Source organism: Podarcis filfolensis, assembly GCF_964270895.1.
Source record: "Podarcis filfolensis genome assembly, chromosome: 16".
Classification (NCBI taxonomy): domain Eukaryota; kingdom Metazoa; phylum Chordata; class Lepidosauria; order Squamata; family Lacertidae; genus Podarcis; species Podarcis filfolensis.
The window spans coordinates 7,269,777-7,286,371 of NC_139620.1; the positions used below are offsets into that span (position 1 = coordinate 7,269,777).

A 16,595-nucleotide genomic window follows, 5' to 3' on the forward strand; every position below is an offset into this window, starting at 1 on the left:
GAGAAGAAAACAAACAGTTGTTATACATGTAACAATCCCCTATTGTTTCAGTTCCACCCTTGGAACTACCCGCCACTGGTTTCACCAATGTAACTCTCTGGTTGTCTGTTTTCCAAGGAATGAGTGCATCTGCATTACCTTGGTTAGGGAATGTAGTGTTATGCTTAGCAACTCCCTGTTGTGTCTTTGTCTCTGACTTAGACACACCTTTAACCTGTTTTGAGTTGTCAACAATAGTAATACATGCAACAGCTAAACTAGCAAACTCTTGAGAATACCTCTTGGGTGGTACGCCCTTTGTTATTCTCTCAGACCTGCTTATGAGGTGCTGATCCTCTTTGCTGACTGGTTCAGTTTCAGGACTTTTCGGAGAACCAGTTCCAATAGTAAACAGTGGTTCATCCTTAACCTGCAAAGATCTAGCTTTTGTGTGTGAACCTTTCTCAATAACTGTGTCAACAGAACTCTCTGAACTTTCAGTACCACTATAATCAGAATAATCAAATTCATCATCTGAATCATCAGCAGTGGGAAATGTGTGAAAAATTACTCTCTCCTGCCCAGGAGCACTTTCTAGAAATTTTGTGAGAATCACCTGACCAGATTCAGACAAAATTACTCTGTAGAGACCCTTTTCATAACCCACAAAAATGCCTTTGGCATTCTTCACCCCATCTGGAGTTTCCGTCCTGATTTGAGATCCAAAAACCTTAAAATGCACTACAGAAGGTTTTCTGCGGAATAGCCTCTCAAAAGGAGAACATTCCATACCCTTTGAAACCTTTCTAACCCAAGTGTAACAAAAACATGATAAAGATTCAGCCAAAACTCATGTGCCAAGTGTGAACTCAGCAATTGTGCCTTCATGCCATTTTGCAACTCCTTGTTCACTTTTACACAAACAGTTTACACAAACAGTTCTGCAGCTTCAGAAACAGCAACTTTGTGCTCTATCCCTTGCTTCTCAAGGAAATCCTGAAAATCCTGTGAAAGAAAAATTGGCTTTTCATCTGTGAAAAGAAAATCAATATTAGCATCATGAACATTCTTAACCTTATCACAAAACTCCTTAAACCTTTCCAAGGTTTCTCTGGGACTCTGCAAAATGTATGTCCATACATACTGAGAAAAATGATCAACAAATACAAGATAGTATTTTGCATTGCCTCTAGATGGTGCTAAAGGACCAATTACATCAGCATACAGTCGCTGAGAAACTTTGTTAATCTTTGTTGCCTTTCCTCTCGTGTCTTCTTTCGCGATACCTGCAAGAGAAAGCATTTTAGATTCACATGCTGTACACATTTTATAATCATTTTTATCAAAAGTTAACAGATACAGTCCGTCTTTCTCTCTGGCAGAAAGATACAGCTCTCCATCTTTGTAGATTTTGCAGCTTTCCTCATCATAGGATAACACCAGTTTCTTCTTAGTTATTTGAGAAACACTCAGCAAATTGTACTTTAAATCAGGAACAAAATAAACATTGTTTATAGTCAAGTTCAGGCTTTCTAGATACACAGTTCCGATCCTGGTTGCTTCTATTTCCTGGCCGTTGGCCAGTTTCACAGTGAAGTGTTGCTTCTCAAACGTAGAAAACAGTTCCCGGCGTGATGCCATGTGTTGCGTCGCTCCTGTGTCGATAACAAATGCGTTTTCCACTGATTATGTGGCTTTTAGTGACATCAAAGCCATATCTGGTTTCGCCTGGGACTGGGTACGACCTTTGTTTGAGGCCTCAGGCTTTACAGAGCTCCCTCTAGCTCCTTTCTCCTGGTGTGGTGTCTCCTGACGAACAGCGTTCTGAGCTACAGCTTTCTGCTCTGTAGCAATAGTAGTGGGGGTGCTTGATTTCCAAGCTTCACTCCCCCCATCAGCAACAGCCATTGCAGCAACAGCAGGGCCATCATCAGCAACTGCAGCAACAGTCCCTTCACTTCCCTGTTGTGGCTCAAAGCTCCTTTCAGCGTTCGATGAGCTCTCAGGAATTTGGCTAGCTTCATCTTGGCTCTCCCCCTTTGGCACAACCAATTCTCGGTCCTTGCTTCCCACCCCAGCTTCACAAGCTTTGCGAAGTGACTCCCAAGCAACCCTTGGTTCTTCTGCACCCTTTAGGACTGGCTCAAGATAAGCTTCCACATTTTCCGCCAAAATTCTGATCACACGCTGTTTCAATTCACTTTGAATTGCAGCCTTCTTCCCCTGTGCTTGTACAGCAACAGGCTGTGGAGTCTGGACTAAGTCCCATAATTGCTCTCCCACCAGCAAGAATTCCATTGCAAATGACCATTCTAGCCAGTTTTGGCTATTCAGTTTCTGAGAGAACAGAGCCATCTTTAATCCCAAGCTGCAGCTTCAGCTACAAGCTGGAAAATCCAAAAGTCTATATCCTGTTTACTAGCTGCTTTGCACCTGGCAGTCAGCCCAGCTGCCTGGAATTTTCACTTCCGAGAATCTGTAAACAATAAGCCTTCGCTGCAATCCAACAGCAATCAGCATGCTGCTTTGGAAAGTCCCTTTCCAACAGTATGTTTACAAGCGTCGCTGAAAAACACTCAGCCTTGCTTTCGTTTTTGAAGCTTCTTTTCTCTCTTTGCTCTTTAAGCTAACCAGCTCATAAATTTAGCTCAAAAAGTACTCACGATTCCGTCTCCAAGCAATGGCAGCTCTTATCAGCTCTGGAATGTGAAGTATGTGGCTGCTCTCCGCTCTGTTTTATCCAAAACAAGACACTGGTTCAGCACTTCCAGTGCCTCGGCGGCATATGCAAAGGAGAAATAGAGCTGAGTGTAATCAGCATACGTACTACGAACCTCCGGATAAACCCACCCAGTGGTGTGTGTATATATATATATATATATACACACACACACACACACACACACACACATTTTTATTGGTTTTTTTACATATCATTTCCAAAAATCATTTAACATTACTGTATTTTTCGCCCCATAGGGCGCACCGCCCCATAGGACGCACCTAGTTTTTTTTGGGGGGGGGAATAAAGAAAAAAATATTCCCCCCCCCAGGCGCAGGGCTGGCGCGGGGGAAGCCCGAGCTTCCCCCAACCCCAGCCCCGAGAACAGCCTGCTATCTGCAAGCCTAGGGAGCCCGGCGGGAAGTCCCAGGCTTCGGAATGCAGGCAGCTCTGCGCAGCCATCCGGAGCCCGGCACGACTTCACACCGGTCTCCCGAGGGTTGCGCAGAGCTTCCTGAAGCCTGGAGAGCGAGAGGGGTCGGTGCGCACCGACCCCTCTCGCTCTCCAGGCTTCAGCAAAAGCCTGCATTCGCCCCATAGGACGCACACACATTTCCCCTTCATTTTTGGAGGGAGAAAAGTGCATCCTATAGGGCGAAAAATACGGTAACTTAGTGGATATTTCACCTCTCCCATTGCAAGAATCTACTGACAATGTTTTCAGAAAGGAGGGGGCAGAATCTGCTCATCACTTCTTCCGAGAGCCAGTGTGGTGTAGTGGTTAAGAACAGTAGACTTGTAATCTGGTCAACCGGGTTCGATTCCCCACTCCTCCACATGCAGCTGCTGGGTGACCTTGGGCTAGTCACACTTCTTTGAAGTCTCTCAACCCCACTCACCTCACAGAGTGTTTGTTGTGGGGGAGGAAGGGAAAGGAGAATGTTAGCCGCTTTGAGACTCCTTCGGGTAGTGATAAAGCGGGATATCAAATCCAAACTACTCTTCTTCTTCTTCTTCTTTCTTCTTCCGCTCCAGCCTGACTCTGTGGAAGTCTGAGTGTTATCTGTGTACAGTGGTACCTCAGGTTACATATGCTTCAGGTTACAGACTCCGCTAACCCAGAAATAGTGCTTCAGGTTAAGTACTTTGCTTCACTGTAGAGATAAGATGACTCCTTAAGCAACTGTAACACTCATGCAGTCCAGTAGTCTCTGTTAGTCTTTAGTTTCTAGTTTATTTTTAGTTTGCAGTAGCTGTAAAAGAATAAAGAAGATATGCTTCAGAGCCGTCATTCGTGTACTTCATATTCTGCTGTGCTCTGCGGACTTTGGCACTGAGTTTGGTGCTCACAGCTCAAAGTTGTGAGTCCATAGCAGTTAGACCTGCTTCGCTTCAGTGAGAGCTTTCCCAGCTCTCCTGGCCCAGTCGGGGCTGAAGAGGTTGAGCCCAGTCGTTGGCACCGGCTCAAAGGCAAAGCTGACATCGGTTATGGGGCCCAGTGGCTTCTGACGCTGATGCCGGACGGCAGAACAGAAGCTGCAAGTTGGATTTATTTGCGGTGCCCAGAAGCAGAGTTTTCAGAGCTGTTTTCCAAGCTGTTTTCCATGCTGCTGCTGCTGCTTGTTTTATGGAGGTACGTTGCTGGCTGCCAAGAAAAGAAGATATCGTCCCTGTTTGCCTGCTAATTGCGCGGCGAGTGGGAGAGAGAGTGGCTGAAGGAGTCCAAGTGTAATGGCTTGGCTCTCCAACAGAAGCGAGACACCGGCAGTTATTATCTCAGGTTTATTGCTCAAACACATAAATCACTCCGGAGCTACTTCACTCAGACTCTGACTCCAAGTTTGCAGTTGCCGAGTCTAAACTCCACCCCTTCCTCTTCTTCCAACAGGGGGAAAAACCCTTTGAGTTTTGGGGCTGGCTATTCCTGGCCTCTCTCCATCTGTTTCTGAGCTAAGATTGATGTTTTGTGTATCCCTGCTCTGGCTCCCTCTGCCTTGACCACTATGCTCAGGGATCAGGTTACCATTGCTATCTGCTGCCTGCCCTCTGTTCTCTGAAGCCGTGCCACTAGGCTGTCCCTCCTCCCTCTCACATTCCACTGTTCTTATCTCTCTTTCTCTGGCCTCATTCCCAGCCACTGTCAGCTCCGGAACAAAGCTGTCAGGGAACTGCCATTGGCTCAGGGGCAAGAGGGGGAAAACCGGATGGATTACAGAGAGCCCCCAAAGATCGTGGGAAGCAGCATCTCCTCAGCGGAGGAGAGTAACCACACTTCCGGCGGAGAGGAGCTGCAGGGCTCGGGGGAGGCGAGGCAGTGCCAGGACACCTTGCCTGGGCAAAGCGGGGAGGTGAGAGGTCCTCCGTTACCCACGCCCTCCCTGCGCAGTAGGCTTCCACGCAGAGAGGGGAAGCGCAGACTGGGCGTCAAGAAACTACTCTGCTGGGGAAGGTTTAAGGACCGCCCACTCTCAGATTCTGCCAGTGAATGAGCGAGCCACGGAATAGTGGCGCTATGCATGGTGAAGGTTTTTTGGCACCAATAACAAGGCTTTTTTAAGGGACGTGGGTGGCACTGTGGGTTAAACCACAGTGCCTAGGGCTTGCCGATCAGAAGGTCGGCGGTTTGAATCCCCGCGACGGGGTGAGCTCCCGTTGCTCGGTCCCTGCTCCTGCCAACCTAGCAGTTCAAAAGCACATCAAAGTGCAAGTAGATAAATAGGTACCGCTCTGGTGGGAAGGTAAACAGCATTTCCGTGTGCTGCTCTGGTTCGCCAGAAGCGGCTTAGTCATGCTGGCTACATGACCCGGAAGCTGTCTGTGGACAAACGCCGGCTCCCTTGGCCAGTACAGCAAGATGAGCGCCGCAACCCCAGAGTTGGTCACGACTGGGCCTAATGGTCAGGGGTCCTTTTACCTTTACTTTAACAAGGCTTTACAGCCGACCAGGGAGGCATTTGCCTGATTGCTCTTGAGCAACCCCCTGATACCCTTACAGAAGCTGACACCAAGACTTTATTTGTGTTGCACGTAGGGAAGTGTATTGCTTTAATTATCAGCAGACATGGCCTGTGCACATTCCGGCCAAATGGCTCTATCTTTTCCTCTACTCACACCCGAGACCTATCCAACGTGGCAGGTCAAAATGAAAGCGCTTTTACAAAGGGAAAAGCTATTCCACACCATAGAAGATGACCCCCCCCCCCAGGAGGATGCAGATGAATGGCCTGAGTGGCACGTTGCAGACATGAGACCCCGGGGGACAATTGTTTTGAGTGTCTCAGACCACTTGTTGGTAAACTTAGAGGGTCAAGAGACTGCACGGGCTGTTTGGCGTAAACCGAAAGTTATGCATTTGAGACAAGGTGCCAGTTCCAGCGTGATTTTCTTCAAGAAGCTGTGCAGGCTGCAATTAAAGAAAGGTGGCGACTTGAAAAGAACTCTTCTTAATATATCCGTGTACTCCCAGAAGTCGACCTCGCCATTGTTTCTTTCCAAAGCCTCATCAATGACAGAAGAGGCCTTTTTGTTGTGCAGTTGGGAGAGAATAAAGAAGGAAAGATGGTTACAGTGGCTGAAACCAGTGGAAAAAGCAAGCGTTCTTCTGATGAATTCAAGCACACACAAGAGTATGATACATTTAGTCATCCTTCCTGGGATGTTCTAGGAGAGCTGTGTCTCTCCTAATGTCATGGGGCTCCCAACTCCCATTGGCCCCAGTTAGCACAGCCAACAGTCAGAGATGACAGAGGTTGTGGTCCAGACACTCCTGGGGGAAAACACAATGGGGAAAGCTGGCTCAGAAAAATCCAAGGTTGGAAGCAGTGTGTGATGGCCTGGGAATCTGGTTCAGAGGCTGAACCTGAAGAATCCCAGCCTGCATAGGAGTCCCCGCCTCCAGGGCCGGCTGAGCCAGGGCAGGGGCTTGAATCTGAAGGGCCCACACGTGTGCCGGATCCTCAGGAGCAGACACCAGATGAATTCACTCTGGCTCCAGAGGTGATTGAGGACCCGTTGCCTGCAGGTGCTCCTCTCTCAGCCCTGTCAGGGGAGGGGGAGGTAGCCTCTGGGTCCAGTAACCCTCCAGCCTCTCCTGAGCTGCAGAGGCTCAGGGCAGAGAGGCCGAGGGAACTAAGTTCTCTCAGGAGGAGTGCTCGCCTCCAGGCCAGGAGACCTGTGGATCGGGACCGCCTTGGCCCCAGAGGAGATAAAGGCCAGTCAGCCCAGTCCCAGGTTGCGGGAGCAACATTGCTGGAAACCTGTTTCTGCCAGCACCCTGACCTGCTCTTCCCAAGTTCCTGACCACGCCTGGCTCCTTGCCTTGGACCCCGCTTCACCCTTGACAGACAGCCTCCAGACCCTCGACCCAGGACCGGACTCAGACCACGCCGCACGGTAACCTCCCCAGGACCAGCACACAGTGGTAGTTTCAGCCCAATCCTTCAATAGCAGGCTGATAACCAAGAATAACTTACAGGAGGGATGGGGAAACTGCCACACACACACACACACCCCGAATATTGCTGGACTCTCCAACTCACAGTGACCCCAGCAGTTGACAGGGCAATTCCTGCACTCAGGGATCAAAATCCCCCATTGCAACCATTGGAACCAAGAAAACAGTAACTTGTAACATGGAATTCTTCACAGAGAACATTCTAATGCATTTTTTGTTTCATCACTGCTAGATGTCATAACACTTTGTTAAATTTTATGCCAGACTGATTCTAACATTGGTTTTCACTTTTGACATCTTGGGTAAACTGTTTAGAGGTCTTTGTAGATTAAACAGTAAAAGTGTTGCACCCAAGTGGGGTTTTCCTTTCCTTTTCTGTCTGTGGAACAACTTCTGCAAGCATAACAGAACACCCCCTCCTTCTCCTCCTCAGCGCAGTCACAGAAAATCCACTCTGGAAGGTTGTGGAGAGGGAGCAGAGGGAGGAGAGAGGGAGGAGGCTTGGCTGGCCTTGTGCGGATCATTCTGCTAAATAAATAAAAAATGAAAAAGTACCTTAACAGTTGACTAGTACCAGCCAGGAGGGGGGAATGGTAAGTAATTGCTTTACAGCTGAAGGGGAGATGGCTTCAAAACAAGAAATTTCTTAATCCCGAAAAGGGAAAAGCAAAGGGCAATCTGAGAAGTGAGAATTTTGAAAAGATGAAGAGAACTGAAGTGCTTCCCCCATTGCAAGCAGTAACCCAACTGAGCAACAAACCACCCTCTCCTGCTCCTCACCTGTGGCATGTCTGGAAGCTGGTCCTTTACCAGTTGACGCAGTCCGCTCTCACTCAGCACACGGCGTTCCTTAGGCTGAAGCATTGCACTCTCATTCATGCCCATTCTCTGTGGTTCTTCTGCATACTGATTGAAAACATCGATGATTATAGAAAGGGAGCGCTCCAGTTTAGTGCGGCTGCCTGACATTTTGACCTGTCAAGAGAACTTTCAGGTGAGTCAAGGAAGTGGAGGAAATGCGGACAGACTCCAGCCTTCCTCTTGAATGGCGATCAGTTGCCACAGAATCGTATTTAAGCTCCATGCTCAGAGGAATTTGGCAGAACATCAAGCTGGGCAACCCATGCAGATGGGAGGAGTACAAGTAATATATTTAATATAGCATCATCATTATCATCAAACAATCAATGTTAATCAAACAGTTATTAAACAGTCACAGACCAGATTAACTCGTACAGCTAGTCAGCAAAGCATAACACCGGAAAAAACAAAGGACAATTTCAATACAGATTAGGCCATAACAGCAATTTAAAATTAGACAGCATAAATAAAATTAAGTATTTGCCTTCGCCTGCATATTGGCATTGGAAAGCTCTTGTTTCCTGCGCCTAATAGCAGCTACGCAGAATTTGGCAACATTGATCGTAATTTCAGGAACCTTATCTTCTACCAAGGCTCTCATACGTTGGAGTTCTGGTTCATTTTTAAGCTTTTGTAGAACTGGGGCAATAAAGGTCAGGCGTAGATCCTCGTAGTAACTACAGTGCAGCAATACATGCAGACTTGTTTCCACTTCCGATGAGCCACATGGGCAAACACGTGACTCATATGGTTTGCCCTCATATCTGCCTAGCAGCAGGGCAGAGGGCAGAACGTTAAATCTGGCCAGGGTAAAGGAGTGTCTGTACTTAGGTATTTGTAAATCAGCCAGATAATTTGCGGGTGAGAACCCTCTCCCAAAGTCTCTAATTGTGGCATGTTTATCCATTTTGCCCATATGACATTGCAGCTCTATGTCCCTAATGCGTTGAAGCACTTGACTTCTGGCTCTCTCATATCCTGCCGCTATCAAGATCTGCGGGGAGAATCCCAAGCTTCTTATCTTTTCAAACAGGGAAGCTTTCCAGGTAGAATGAAAGGTGTCTAAGAGTGTTAAAGGAGCCAAACCGGCCGGGGAAAAAATAAGTTTTAACCAGTAGTGTATCTTTAGAATCCACAACCGCGCGTTAACGGGTGGTTGTCCAACTTCTAAGAGGACAGCTATATTAGATACACAGGGGGGATCCCCAATAAACACCGATAGAATTTTGTTTGAAATGCCTCCATAGGCGCAAAATTTTTAAAACTGCAAACCTGGGATCCATAAGTGAGTTGTGGGAGTATTTTTGCAGCAAAAACCTGGGAGGCTGCCGGAACGTATTTACCCCCTTTCCCGTGAAAAAATCTTTTAAGGGCTTTATTGGCCCTTCCTGCGTTGGCAATGGCGTTTTTCATCTGTTGGTGCCACGAGACCCTTTCCTGAAAAGTTATTCCCAGGTATTTGAAAGTTGCTACCTGGTCAATAGGTTGACCATTAATTCTCCATTTGTGTTTCCTTCTTTTTTTTGAAAACACCATAATTTTACATTTGCTGTAATTTATTGATAGTTGTTCCGCTTGACAATAGTCAGCAAGTGATCTCAAAAGCTTCCTCAAGCCAACACAGGAAAAGGAGAGTAGGACTGCGTCGTCCGCATACAGAAGCACCGGGAGGGGCATACCTGCCAGATTGGGAGGGTGGGCATTTTCTTTCGCCATATTTACTGCTAGAGAGTTGATATAAAAATTAAATAACATTGGCGCGAGGACACATCCTTGTTTAACCCCATAGTGCGTTTGAATTTTTTTAGTTAGATGGCATGACCGATCGCATCTTACCCTCACCCTGGTGTTTTCGTATAGACCACGGATAAGGCGTAATAAGCGTTTATCTATGTTTGTAGCGCCAAGCTTTTCCCAGAGTCTGTCCCTTGGTATTAGATCAAAAGCCGATTTAAAATCCACAAAAGCTGCATATAAAGACCCCCCTTTTCTAGAGTATTTGTCTGCCAGGTGTTGAAGGATAAGGGCCTGGTCTATAGTTGAACGCTTTGCTCTAAAACCAGCTTGAGCTTCTGATAGAATATGCTCTCTTTCCATCCACTCCACTAATTTATCACATAAATAAGCAGCGTACAGTTTGCTAATAATACTTAATAGACTGATTGGTCTGTAGTTAGCTGGCTCAGTTCTGTTTCCTTTCTTGAATATTGGAATGATGATGGCTAAACCCCAGTCCTCGGGGATAATAGCTGCTTGATTTATACTAGTGAACAAGGCGGCTAGCACAGGGGCCCACCATTCAACATTTGCCTTAAGAATTTCTGGTGGGATATTGTCAGCACCCGGGGCTTTCCCTGATTTAAGAGATTGAATAAGGCCAGTAATTTCTTCTGTGGTTACAGGGGGCCATTCCTTGCCAAATTCACTTGAAGCAGGAAGCAGAACTGGGACCAGTTGATTTGATGAATATAATGAGAGGAAATAGGCCTCCCATGCTCCAACGGGTATAGAGTATTCGATTTCAATCGGGGAGTCTCTCCAGCTTTTTGCAATTGTTTTCCAAAACGTGGCAGAATCTTTCCTTTGGGAGGCCTCCACTAGGCACTGCCATTCCTCCCTTTGTGCCTGGAGCTTTTTCTTGTTAATCAAAGCTTTATAACTGCGTTTTAACTCAAACCAGTCTAATGGAAGCGAAGGTAAGTTCGCTGATCTATAGTTCCTGTACTTATCCAGCATGAGGCGTTTCATAGCCATGCATTCTTGGTCAAACCAAGGTTTGGATTTATTAGAGTGTAGAGATTGCCGTGGCATTTTTTTGTTGGTCAGATAAGGTTGTAGAGACGAAATCAGTTCCCAGAACATGTCTAATCTAGCCTCAGGAGTTGGGGAATTAACGAGGTTCTCCTTTCTAGGAAGGAAAGTATCTGAGTGAAGTCTTTCCGATATTTCATCACTCAATTTGCTGGACCATTTAATACGTGAGTATCTTAGCTCCATGTTTTCGAAACATGGGGCTACAAGTTTATCAGAGCAAAATAAATCTTTTCTTACATCCAGTATTAAACAAAGCAGTAGGTGGTCGCTGTCAACCCTCTCCACCACTTTACATTCCCGTGCTCTGCTCAAAAGGTTAGATGACACCAGGACGTAATCGATAGTGGAGGCTCCCATGTTGGATATAAATGTAAATTCCCCACTGGGTTCTCTGTCGACACGACCATTTAATACAGTCAGATCCAGATTGTTGGAAAAACGTAAAAGGCATAGGCCTGCGTAGTTGCAGCCCTTGTCTTTTGAGAGCCTTGGGGGAATAGAAAGGGCTTCTTCAGAAATGGGAGGTACGTCACGGAAATGAGCATATAACGCTTCGTCTGATTGGCCAATTCTGGCATTTAAATCCCCAGCCAGAAGCACTGCCGCTGCAGGAGTTTGATTCATTAGCTCATTGACATATGATTCTAGCCTATGCCAGATATTTTTGATAAGCTGCTTGCCTCTTTGGGGAGGGGCATATATATTAATCAATAGAAGTGTGCAATATCTGCATTTCATTAATAATGCCATGGCCACACTGCTCAGAGGCTCCAGCTCGACGAAAGATGCTCTCAGCCTTGTGGATATTAGAATGCCTAGCCCACCCTTTACTCGTCCCCCTTTGTTGCTAGGTGAACCTGCGAGCGAAAATGAGGCAAAACCATTTACATCTAAATCCCCTGTTAGCCATGTCTCTTGCAGGAAGACTATATCATGATCTTGAATAAAATTGACAAATGATTGGTCAGTCGCCTTGTTGAGCCAACCAGCAATGTTCCATGATAAAAAATTAAGATTGGCTTTATCGCAGTCGAGTCTTTGTCAATTATTAGCTAACGTACTTTTAGGGTTTGTCGCTTTATGTATCGGTCGCCTATCGTCTTTGTATGGCGGGCTATCCAGCCGCTCTATGATTTCAATAGGTGGATGCAAAGTGCTCACGTTTGTGGACACCGGATCTTTATTATGCATAAATTCCTTCTGTGGATATTCTGTTGCGGCCTGATTTTGGCCCAATTCTGTTTCATCTAGGTATCTCACTTTGTCCCATACGTCTGGTGGGGTCACCTTAGGGATATTTCTCCTTCGAGGGGGTGATGGAGTGCTCTCCTTGAAGGGTGGCACATTCTCTCTTGGTGGAAAGTTAATCTCCGCTTTGATCTGAAGGTTACGTGTTGTGGTCTTTTTTTGGTCCCCCTTAATAACCTCGTTGCCTGAAGCTCTCTCGGCCAGCTTATCTCTTAGCTTGTCTACTCTTCCCAAGATGTCAGTTTGTATTAATGGTGGGAACGTCCAGAATTGGTCAATTAGGATATTTTCTTCCATAGTGTAGAAATCCTCACCTTTGCTCACAAGGCATTGCGGATTCTGTTTGTCAGGCCAGAATTTTGAGAGTTGTTTCCCCTTTCTAAGATTTGCCTGCTTAGTTTTCAAAAGGGGGCTCAAATTTTGAAGAGCCTAAGTATTGTTATCCATGCTTTTAAAAAGGCAGGTCTTGACCTAAAAATAAACTTGGCCAGGTTCTGATCCCTAAAAGTGGTCAGTGCTCTCACTGAGTGACCATCATAATGTAGATATTCCACCGAGATGATATCATTAGAATTAACCATTCCTGGCAGTATGTCATTTAGGCTAGATACAAAGTTCATTATTCGCTGTTTCCCTGTAAGGAAGCCCTTAGGCTTCGGGAAGTTCGTGAGTACCAATTTTTGGGGATTTAGGATCAAATTCCAATCTCTTTCCTGACTGGAGGCTTGCCAGGTCTGAAGGGGTGTATCATCTCTACTGAACGCTTCCTCTTCCCCGCTGTTCGGTTTGCTAGGTGTTTTATTGCCTTCATAGGTAGAGGCCTCTACTTCCGCAGCATCAGGTTTGTTAAATAGTTGGTTATCCAGGGACTGAATTGTTACTTCTGCCTTCTCACTTGCTACTGGAGTCAGCCTTGACGAGTCCTCCTTAGCCGGTTGCTGTGTAACTATCTTTGTTTCTCTCTTTTTACCCTTCTTTTTGCTGCCCCGTATGATCGATTTATTTGGGGCCGAGGGAAGAAGTTTAAACAATTTCTGCCAATGTATGCTTCGATTACTGCAGGTATGCTTGGCTTTCCTTGTTGTTTTGATATTTTTACTTTTCTTCACTTTTACCCTAGAGTTATGTCTTTGCAGATTCTTATTTATTACTGGTTTGTTCGTCCCCACTAGCTCAACTGTTTTATGTTCTTGGGACATATCATTTAATTTTATCTCTTTTAATTGAGGTATGAGATTTTCTACTAACGTCAGCAGTAGCCCATTTGTTATTGTTAGATAATTTTTTATGTTGGCTAGATCAGTACTTATTGCTAGGGAATAATCCAAAGGGCGGCCGTCACTCAATTCTGTTTGAGAGTATTTTGGAATAGGTATCTGGTTTTGATGGGTTGATGTAATTTCTTCCGTGGGCAGCTGTTCCTTAGTAATAGAGGTATTTCCCTCCTGAAGTTCCTCGGCTAAAGCTAGTTCTTGCGCTAGGCTGCATGGAGAGTTAATATTTCCAGTATCTTGATATATCTCTTTAAAATGAGACGTCCAATCAAGAACAGTAAGAGAGGGGGGTATTACTTCATCAAGAATTAACTCTTTTTGTGGACTCTTACCCTCCTCCATCTTAGGAAAGTAATTTGTGATTTTGCTTTGTCTTTTACCAGGGCCCGGGGGACTGATTGCCGAGTCAGGCAGTATACCCAACTCCTTATATGTTCTTCTAGTAAAAACCATGGTAAAAGTTGTCTTGATATAGAGAGAGGGCAGTTTACCCCAGGTGCGACTGCCTTAAATTGGGGGGCAAGTGGGGGTATCAAGCTATATTCCCACCTGCTCTCTGCAGCAGCTTCCTGATGTGCTCATCAACAGCCTCAGTATATTTCTCTATTTTGAGTTCTCTGCTTTTAGATCTTGGCGATTGTCCTAAGCCTGTAGTTTTCACCTCAATCATGCGACCAGCGCTGTTTCACAGATGCTGCAACCTAGTCAGAATATAATAATAAAACAATGCTGCCAAAGGGACAGCAGTAGTAAAACGGCTAAAAACTACATTAAAGTTAAAATTGCCTTATTTAGGCAATTTATGTGCAGCTGGAAAAGGATAATAGTGGAGTTTGGCTATAGCGCATGTACAGCTATGATAACCTTGTATTTCGGGCCCTAGCTTAGTCTTTAGAGGCCATCTCCCACCGCCCTATACTGAACGAAGGATATCCAAGAGCCCCAGAAGGGAAACTTTCTGTGGGCTGGTTCACTGATTCCTTCTACAGAGGCCTACCACATAAGGCAGGGCACAGAACGATATCTTGCTGAAGCCGGTTTTCCAAACCTCCAGAGGGTCCTATCCGATACACTGTTGTAGAGTTATTGTGTAGATTAAAAACTTCCTGTAAAAAACTCAGGATGCCTTCACCAGGAGTCTCTGAGAGTATAAATGCTGGTCTCCTCAGAACAGTTTGTTAAAATGAAGAGTCTTTCCAGCTACTGCTCTTCCTCTTCAGCTGCGAAGCAGGAATGCTGTCCCCAGCTAGTTCACACAGCCCCCCAGCTGGGCGGGGGTCAGTCAGTTCAGTTAACCCCCGAATCTCCAAGCTTTATCTTTCTCTGTGTTCAGCAGAGCTGGGTGTCTATGGGCCAGTCTCAAAGCAGGGCTCACAGTCGTGTCTCTCCTTACCCTTCTTCTCCAGGCACCGTTGGTCGGGTAAGCAGTTCACAGTTCTGTCTTTAGACCTCTTCTCTCTCTGCTCTCAGTTCAGGCAGCAGCGTTCTCTCCTCTCTGGCAGCCTTGACCGGGCAGCTGATAAGGAGGGAGGGAGCAGGCTGGGACAAGCTGAAGACAAGCTCGCAGAGCCAACAGGAATTATAAAAGTGCTCAGAGTCTTTAAAATGTTTTCCGTTTGTTAGAAATTGGCATCCGGAGGGCAATTATGATAAGGTTTTAAAAGAATAAAAGTGAGCGCCGGAGAGCGTGACTTGCCTCGGCGCCATCTTGGCTCCTCCTTTGTTCAATGTTAAGTAAGTGGAGGAAATGGAGCTAGACTCCAGCCTTCCTCTTGAATGGCAACAGATTGATCCATTTTGCGAGGACTTCCGGGTTGGCGCCTCCGGCAATGGCGGAGCTCCTCCGATCGGGAGGAACTTGCTCCGTGAAAAGCAGGGTCTGACCGCCACGGCGAAGGCGGAGACCCATAGAAATCACAGGCGGGAGAAGCCTGTGAACCTGGGATTCGGCTGGCACCTTTTGCGCCTCCCCTACTCGCAGGGAACCCCTGTTTTGGGGATCCGGAGCGACGTGGGGTGAGTGGCGCGGTGCTTTGAATCGACTGCTTCTTTCACAGAGTGAAGCCGCATTGCTGCTGCCGGAGAGCGCTGACTTTTTCCTGTGGACAATTGGATTTTAAACAACTACCCGTGAGTAGAACGGAAAATTGGATTTCTAAATACTTTAATCTGGCATCGAAGCGGGAAGGTTCTAAACAGGAAGTCCGCCTTCTGCTTTTGTAAATAGATTGAAGCAAAGACGCTACAAGCTAAAGTCTCTGAAAGTTTTTGACAAAGGTTTGAATTTCCATCGGACAAAAATATAAAACCCCCCTTGGAAGCAGGAGAAGAGGGGGGAAGTTTTGGATCTAGTGTGCCTGCAGGAGAGAGTGAGAATTAAATTGCCACTGCTCTGAACCTGGAAAAGGGCTGCCAGATGACGTTTGGGGAATGTTCATTGACAGAACGGATTTGACAGTTAGCTATAAGAAAGATAGTTTCCATTGTCCTCTTTTGCGTTCAAAAAAGGAGGAAAAAGTAACTGAAAATTGAAACTATTTTTATTTGTTCGAGTCGTGCTTGAAAGAATTGATACAAGTGGAGACTATTTCCCTCTAGAGGGAGCATGTGAAACTGTTACAGGAATGTAACAGGGAGATCTCCAGCTGCAAGATAAGGATTCTGAGAACCAGAGATTGACCTTGGATCATTCAAAATGCTGATAGGAGAAGCTATTGTGACTGTATTATATAAGATAAACTACTCGCTGGAACAGCTTCATAAAAAGACAGATGACACGATTTTTAAAATTGACAACTTGGAACAGAAAGTGACTAATTTGAGTCAAAAAGTGAGCACCAACACAGAAACAATTCAGGACTTGGCACAGGAACATACCTTGGCAGGACAAATGGTGGAGGAAAAGGAGAAAGCTGTTGTTGTGAAACCTAAAGTAGTACAAGCGGGATTCTCAATTTTTCAGAAGCAAATTGAGGATTATAAATTGAGATCTTCCATGATTGAACCTAGCAAAAGTCAGATCTTGAGGATTGGATCCCGGCTTGGGAAGAAGGAAAGTTGGAAAGATCCCTTTATCCAGGGATTGACTGACTTTTGGGACATGGGCCTGGGTTTGGAGGAGCTTGAAGTTTTGGGGGCCTCTAGATTTGGAGGAATCCTGAAATACGTCCTGAAATTCTTTATGGACTTTAGTTTTAACTATGGAAACTTGGCTGAACCATCGAGAAGGAATAAAAGTATTGCT

General features: G+C 45.9%; 1 long non-coding RNA gene across 1 annotated transcript; it reads right to left on the minus strand.

The window, feature by feature from the left end:
- Window positions 1-9,420: 9,420 nt before the first annotated feature.
- Window positions 9,421-15,064, minus strand: LOC310752024. The gene is made up of 2 exons (XR_014542799.1): window positions 14,745-15,064; window positions 9,421-14,457 (listed from the first exon to the last, which is right to left on the minus strand). It is a non-coding gene; the product is annotated as an uncharacterized lncRNA (long non-coding RNA).
- Window positions 15,065-16,595: the final 1,531 nt, after the last annotated feature.